The sequence below is a fragment of the Nicotiana sylvestris genome, chromosome 12, assembly GCF_000393655.2.
Source record: "Nicotiana sylvestris chromosome 12, ASM39365v2, whole genome shotgun sequence".
Lineage (NCBI taxonomy): Eukaryota > Viridiplantae > Streptophyta > Magnoliopsida > Solanales > Solanaceae > Nicotiana > Nicotiana sylvestris.
Window position 1 is genome coordinate 73,935,738 of NC_091068.1, and position 8,460 is coordinate 73,944,197.

Here is an 8,460-nt window from a genome sequence, read left to right on the forward strand (position 1 = left end):
CGCCTTCTACCACCTTACACACTTCTGGTTCCTCCTCTACCCCTACAGTGTTTCCATTTCTGATAAACCTTGTTCACCACTATTTTGAGAATCCTATGTCTAGTCAATCCTACGATCTCATCAAAGACCACACAGGAGGTCTTACTCCTCGAATATCAGAAGCCCCTGAGGATGATCCTGACCAGTACCTAAACACCTCCATGGTGGACTCAGTGACTCTCAAGGAGTCACCTGAAAAGGAAGCAGCTCATAACATTATGGCTATATCTGCAAAGAGTCTGATGAATGAAGGAGGTTATCTCTCTTCTGGTATCAGGGGGAAGGCGTTCCATTCCTAGGAGATGTAAGAACCACAACACTCCTCGAGTCCTTGGCTCATGAGATATTCTCAGAAAAGCTTTCTGATGAACCTGATTCACTTCCATGCAAACTCACTCCTATACCTCCTGTTCATTCCAAGCTCTTGGATTCTTCCTCTAAATCACCCATCACCAGGTCACTACAGCAAGAGAATTCTAAATCCTCATTGCAGAAAAGTAAGAGGAGCATCAAGATAAGGAAAAAGAGGAAAATGAATCCCAAAGATTTCATCAAGAGTGTGTCAGTAAATCAGATAGACAAAAATGCCTCTAGGGAACCTGGTTCCTTAGTGCAACAGTCTATGACAAGTAAGGAAACTGTTGAGGAATAGAAGGGTCATCGGTGAAGTACATCAAGAAGTCTAAACGGAGTACAACTGAGCTAGCCATACCTGAGGACAATACGGTAGGGGCAACAAGCTGGAAAGGAAAGTTTGGAGAAGGAACTAGCAAACAAAAAGGGGAAACCATTAAGGAACCTGGTTCAACAAGGTCCTTGACCTGTGATGGTGTTCTGTGGCAGCAGAAATTAAGAACTCAAAAAGTGTTGTGGGGACATACTTTTGATCCAGCAATCTCGGAGATGGCAGGCATGAGACAAATTCTGGAGATTGTGGAATTTCAATAATGGGAACACTTGTTTGAAGGGAGCATGCCTCTGGTGTACAAAGATGCAGTGCAAATCTTCTACTCATCTCTCTTCACTATCGAGGGGGATCACATCTGTGCACTTGTAAATGGAGTGGACATTGTACTCGACGCTTCAATGTTGGAAAGATTCTCAGAATTCTATGTGAAGGTGTGTCCTCAGTTAAGGATGTTTGTGGAATAAACTTTCGGAGAGACATTATGAAAGAGCAAGCCATCCAACAAGGGGAACATGTCCATAAGAAGGTATTGCTTCCTGCGTACCAGCTTCTCTTTGAACTAGTTAATAAAGTACTCTTACCCCGCTCTGAGAGACGTTCTATTGCTACAAAGTCAGATTTGGCCCTGATGGAAGCGCTTGATGAGTTTGTACCTATCAATTTTCCAGAAATCATGATAGATCATATGCAAAAGGTGGAAAATTTTAAAGGTGGAAATCATGGGTTACCTTATGGTTTTCTCCTCACTCAGGTGTTCAGATTCTATAAGGTTCCCTTGGGCAATCCCAGAGTGAGAACACAGAAGAAAACCTTCTCTAAGACCACTCTAGAAGAATGTTAATGTATAAAAAAGGTTTGTTGAAGCATCTTGACCATTTCTCAACTGATAAACGCTCAAAATGTAGCCTATGAGGAAATAAGAAGGTTGAGGGCTCGAAATGCCATACTGGAAACTCAGTTTAGCCAAGCAGCTAAGGACCTGATTCTGTACATGAGGAGGTTGCCCGACTGAGAAAGGAAAACGAGTGACTTCGGGCTCAACTACTTGAAGAACAACTGGCTTCAAATGCTAGACTGGACCTGGTTCTCAAAACCATTGGTGTCTCTTCCTCTAAGCCTCCTTCCTTTTAGTGTTCCCTAGGATCCTCCCTAGTGTCAAGCTATTTTTGCTTCAACTTCCTGTGGCTGCTGTTTTACTTATGTTTACTTATTTTTGTGATGGCATGTTGAACTTAACCATTACTGCTCCTGTATTGCTTAGTCCACTGTAAACATTAATAAAACAACTCCCTTTTCATTGCCTGTACAAAATTGTGCTCCTCTGGCCTCTCTTTTTGTCATGTTGTGTGCACATATGTGGTAAGAGCTAGCTGTGTTAGACTTCTTTATGATTATTACCTGCTTGTGCTCTTCAACACACTTGTTCTTTTTAATGATTCCAAAAGGGGGAAAAGAAGTAGATGGTGTTGAGGGGGAACTAAGAAGCGGATAGTGTTGAGGGGAAACTAAAAATGACAAGGAGGAAGGGGGAACTGGTGGAACTGAAAGTGACAAGGAGGGAGATCTAAGATTAAGGGGAAACTGGTATCTCATCTGGTTAAATCGGACCCAAACAAATGCTTTCCATGCCTAAGTTTGTCATCATCAAAAAGGGAGAAATTGATGGGTTTTCAATGTCTTAAACTTATGCTTCTTATGTTTTGATGATCTAACAAACTTGTTGTGAAGAACCAGATAGAGAACCTTGTCCCACAGGATACACATCTTATGTGAACTGTTCGAAGCCTGAAAATCAGCAAATGGATCAATAACCATAGAGAGGAACACAACAGAGGCCCGATGCGTTGGTCTTTTAGGGTTCTCTGACAAAAGCACAAGTCAGTGACTGTACGCATTCAATATAAAGAGAAACACAACAGAGACTTGCTCCTTTGAAGTTCTCTAACAGAAGTACAGATCAAGTGTACAGTTGGAACGTAGCAGAAGAAAGTGACCATCTGACAACTGCTACAGAAAAGGAACACAACCAAGACCTGGTCCGGTTGTATATCCTGACATAAAGCACAAAGTCCAGCTGGAACGCAACTGCCCAGAAGTGGCTGTACAGATAGTGCAGTAGTTACTTCTCATTGAGAAGAAGTACACCAAAAGTTGACACCACTATCTATTGTGATATCTTTTGTAATAAAACAACCTGGTGCAAGACACACGATTACTTGTGCATGCAGTGATATTCTCTCAAGAAGAAGAAGCATCGCTCCGTCATTGAAATCACTGGTGTGTCAAGAACAAGAAGACAACTCCACTAAGGATCAGTTTCTAAACGAAGTCTTATGTATATCCATAGTTAAGTTGTAATCTTGTTAATTGTTCTACATTTTAATTCCTAGTTTGATTTCTTAGAAGCGCTGTTTTAGGAACAAACAACATTTGTAAACTTTAGAGTTTATGTTGTGACTAGAAATAGTCATAAGTTAAATCTTCTCTAACTAGGAGAGTTAGAGAGCGGCTTGTGGTGGTTGCATCACAAGTTAGTTTAAAGTCTTTGCAATATGGTTTTTGCAAAGTGGCTTGTAATAGGTAGATTACAAGTTAGTTGAGTTAAAAGACTACAAGAGTAGGTCGTGGTTTTTTGATCCCCTTGTGTGGGATTTTCCCACGTAGAAAAATCTCTTGTCTGCTTTACTTTCAGCCTTTACAACATTCTATGTATCAGTCTCATACGGGACCAGGTACTCTATAGTTTGGTGGACTCATATAAGCTATCAATGTGGTTTCGCAGTAAAACTCATATGGTACCTTTGACTACCCAAACTCCTTTCTGAATATTTCTCAAGGGTCAAGATGTCATAACTGCAAGGCTGAACTCACTAGACTAGGTGTTACTATGTTTATCTTGCATGATCTATTGATTTATATATATCTTATTGTCTAGCCATGACCAGGCTCTTCTTGAATCAACTGCTAACTGCTCATTAGCCCATTCTCATATCAATATTTCACGTATACTTCCTTGGATTATTTCCTTTTTCTTAACTTACCTCTCGTACTGCTCTTTTTTTTATACTGGGCCGGAACCCTTACTTCCCCTCCTTGATGTCGTGCTTGCATAATATTTTGTAGTCGTAGCATATCCGTAGGATTTGGATAAGTGCAACTTATCCCTTTTTTCATTTTACCGCATTTTTTCTTTACCACTCCATGATTACTAGAACCACTAAATTCTGACTTCACGCCACATCACTCTATATTCCCCCCTTTAGGGGAGTACTAAGAGTTGGAGCTAGGACGATCTACCTATAGATGTTTTACCTCTTCGGTGTCTTTTTACATCATCGATTACCCTTACTTGCCTTATAGTAATGATTTTTGTACCAAGGATAACAAAATTCCTTACTCGCGAGGATGACACTTAGTGTAACTAGCGCACATAGTCCCTTCAGCTTAAGTTTGTTCATATTGATTGCTTTAGGGAAGCGTCTTCCTGAATGACCTTTAAAGGGTATTCTTTTGTTGTCCATTCTATTATTGCCGGAACGCAATCTCTGAAATTCTCATGATGCCGACTATTATCATATCACTCAGTCCTCAGTTCACGTTTAGTTTATCTTGTTTACCAGCCCATACTAATTTCTATTATTCTGGGGTCTAATTTTCCTTCCTGTAGTTGCGTTGGAGTCACGAACTTAGTTTTCAAAGTGAGGATATGACTTTATGGCTTATACTCTTTTGTTGTCCTAAAGCTTGTCACCTCTCGTCTCTTCCTTCACTTAACTATAGATTCTGTAATACTATAATCTTTTGATATACCGTTGTCATCCATATATCATATCTTACTCATAATGCTTCATTAACTCTTTTCTTATTTCCTGCTAACATTCATGCCTATTAGTTTATTCTGAAAACTCGAACAAGACATTCTTTTGCTTTAAGTTCCCCTTTGCTCCATCCAATGGCTCTTCGAGTTGCTTAACATTCTCGCTCTACTAGGGACGCGAGCCACACTAAGGTAATATTTATTCCTTCCAGGCTTCCAGTACCTATCTTTGTAGTACTCATATCTAGCTGCACTATGTTAGAGTGCACCATCTGGGTGTCTCACAAAGAGATCTATTAACACCTTTGTAATATCCTTAGGAAATGTCAACTAACACAGACAATCCATTTACCATTTTGGGTTACCCTAATCCCAGTCGGATCCTAATATCCTGTCCTTTTCTTAAACTACACATGTTAGCCCCCAATAAGGTATAACTGAGATAGGTGTGGCAAATTCTACATACATCTGTTACTGTTGAAGGTTAGTCACAATGCTTATACTTTTCTGCCAGAGTTGAAAATACCGATAATCTTCATTAACTGGGTACCTCGTACCCTTCTCATCTTGCTCTTTTTACTTGTAGAAGCTTGTATCTATCTTCTGAATCTCTTATTGCCTTTCATCATATAGGTGGATAGATATTCTTGTCTTAAGGCTCCTTATCAAGAATCTTACACGTAAGGTACACACATGTTCTGGTGAAGACCTCACATTTATCCATCATAGGAATGATGCAAACTCGAGTTCCTCTAACTCAACTCTTCCATAGCTATATCTCTTGCCAACCGTCTTTCTGGATGTACGCATCATTGTATTACAAATAAGATAGAGTTTAGGAAATTGAGTTCTTACAACTGAGCTCTACCACACGATCTAGAATAAGAAAAAAGAGTGACAGTCCTAAATGCCACGTAGCCTCCTTATAGGTGTGGTGCATGACACACCTATAAACAAGACTCTACTAGACACGACTTGTAGACTCCCTAGGACAGAATTGCTCTGATACCACTTTTGTCACGATCCAAACTGATGGGACGCGACGGGCACCCGATACCGTACTCAACTGAGTACCAACATAACATATCTTTTTGTATCATACTATAATAGGTAAATGGGACAGAGAGGCTATCGTGAGATAAGTAGAATAAAACATGGAGAAATACTCGACATTGGACGATCCAACATGTAATCCAAACTTATACATATGACGTACAGGCCTATAAGACCGGCATGACCCTTTATATACTCAAAACATAGGCCGATAAGGCATACAAGAATTTGTATACATGACATCTGTCTACAAGCCTCTAAGAATACTTAACATCGTAAAGGTCGGGACCAAGCCCCGCTATACCAAATAATACACATCTAAATTATACTGACCAAACAAGCAACTCCGAAGCAAATGGAGTGCACCAATATCTTCCGCTGAGCTGATCGCCTACTTGGAGGACTCTCGACCTGTCGATCGAGACTTACGGGCATGAAACACAACGTCCCCAAGCAAAACGGACGTTAGTACAAATAATGTACCGAGTATGTAAGGAATGAAAATCAGTATGTTACACCCCAAGTTTTCATACGTGAGAGTACGTCGTAAGTCATTGATGTAAGCTCGGAAATGAGATTATATTTGGAAGCAAATAAAGTAAGTTAATCATGTTACCTTGGAGGTTACAAATATTTAAGATCATGAATAACGAGTACCAAGAGGGTTGGAAATCTTAGAAGCTAAACCAATTGAAGAAAATAAGTTTCGTCGAAAGTCGACAAGTTTCGAATGTTATAACATGTACTTTGGGGTGAGACTAGGGTTATTAACATGATAAGGAGGTTATTCTATGAGTTATTTTAGTCGTATGATATTCATTTTCTACATTTTGAAGGCAAGCAAGTTGTGGAACAAGAGTTGGCAAAGGTCATCACAAGTTACATTCATAAATTTGCTGAAATTTAGGTCAAATGTATCTGAGAATTTCTCCAAATATACTTGGAATAATGGGGTGTTCTACCTACCAAATTGAAGGTCTACGAGTCTAGTTTCTAACGCATTAAACCGTTCATCAATACGACATCGGAGTATAGAGATATTCGTATTTTCGCGAGACCGCACCAGCAGCTCCCAATGGGACCCACTTAGGCGGTGGTTGACCTACTTCAATTTATAAACGATTTGGACGCTTATTTTTGCTCATTTTTCAACTAAAATTCGTCTCCAAACTTCTCCTAACCCTCCTAAACATATACCACAAGGTTTTTAAGTGATTCCAAAGTGATTACACCATATTTCAACATCAAAACTTAGTTCTAGTGAAGAACAACACCTCTTTGAGGTTGTGTTGTCATTGAGGATTGTTGTGGGCTGTATTTGAATGAAATTCCAAGTTGTTGCTGCTTTCTAAGGTGTGTATAACAGCCTACCAATTGTTCTTAAGCTTGCTTGTATGTTCTTTAAGTTGTTAGGATGATAAACTATAAGATAATACTTGGATTAGCTTCAGTCACTTCTATGGTGTTGTATTGCTATTAAGGGTTGTTGTAAACTGAATATAACTTGGATTTTGACTTGAAGTTACTGTAGGAGGTATTTATATTGTGTTATTTCTTTTGCCTAAGGTTATCTTGATGTTTATTAAGTTAAATGGATGGGCTAGACATGAACTAGTGAATAAAGTTGCTAATTGAGGATAGTTGAAGTTGTGGATTATTTTCGTTGTTATAAATATATGCTTTAAGGCTGGAATCATTGATTAATGACTTCATTATCATGTTAATGATACTTTTATGTTGAAGTAAGAAGTCTATAAGGATTGATAAGGGGTATACGAATTCCAATCGGAGCTTGCCGCTCGTCGTAATATAGTTGTGACTTGTTGTTGTTATATGGTGTCTTGATATTGATAATTATGTATTGATGGATTGCTCTGGTCATTGTTGTTTGTATATGGTATTGGAGGAGGCCCTTGTTACAAGGGAGATGCTGCCAAAATTTACGTAAACGAGCTACTAGCTTAAGTTATAGACTTAGCCTTTGCTCAGCACTGATTTTGAATCTCCTTATACTATGATAGATTGAGTTGACTTGTTTGAAGAGTTGCTTGGAAGTGATTAAGGACTCAACGGGTTTAAGGTATGTTAAGGCACTTTCTTCTTTCTTTTGGCATGATCTAAAGTGAAATGAATACGCTACTTCATAACGGATCTACTCCTAGCAACTAAGGTTGTCCATGTTGTTCTTTCCTTATAAAATTATTCTAAGCAAGTGTGTATGATCCTTGAATCCTACTAAGGTTCATATTGAGGGTATGGATGTCCATAGTGCTCTTAAGTCACTCCAAAAGGTTTAGAAGGTGATTCCATGAGTCTAGCATGCATTATATATAGTATCTATTTTACTCTACCGAGCCGCTCTATAGTCGGCCGGGTACGGCACCTATTGTGCAACCACTGATCAGTTGGGTTTACCGAGCTCCACGTGGCCGGGTACGATTCTATCAAACCTTATGATGGTCGGGTACGCTTTTACTGAGTCCTCTTTGAGGCCGGGTACGATATGATGATGATGATGCCCACAAAGGCGAATGTTTTAAAAAGTTTATGTATATATATGTATTATGCATTTCATATCATATCCCCTAGAGGCACTCAGATGTTACAGGTTGTATCTCCTCTATCTCTCTCTTTACATTACTGTTCTTATGTATGCTTTCCTGCCTAACATACTCGGTACTTTATTCGTACTGACGTCCCTTTTGCCTAGGGACGCTGCATTTCATGCCCGCAGGTCCCGATTGATAGGTTGACAGTCCTCCTAGTAGGCTATCAGCTCAGTGAAGGTGTTGGTGCACTCCACTTGCTCCGGAGTTGCCTATTTGGTCAGTATGCTTTAGATATGTATTGATTGGTATGGCGG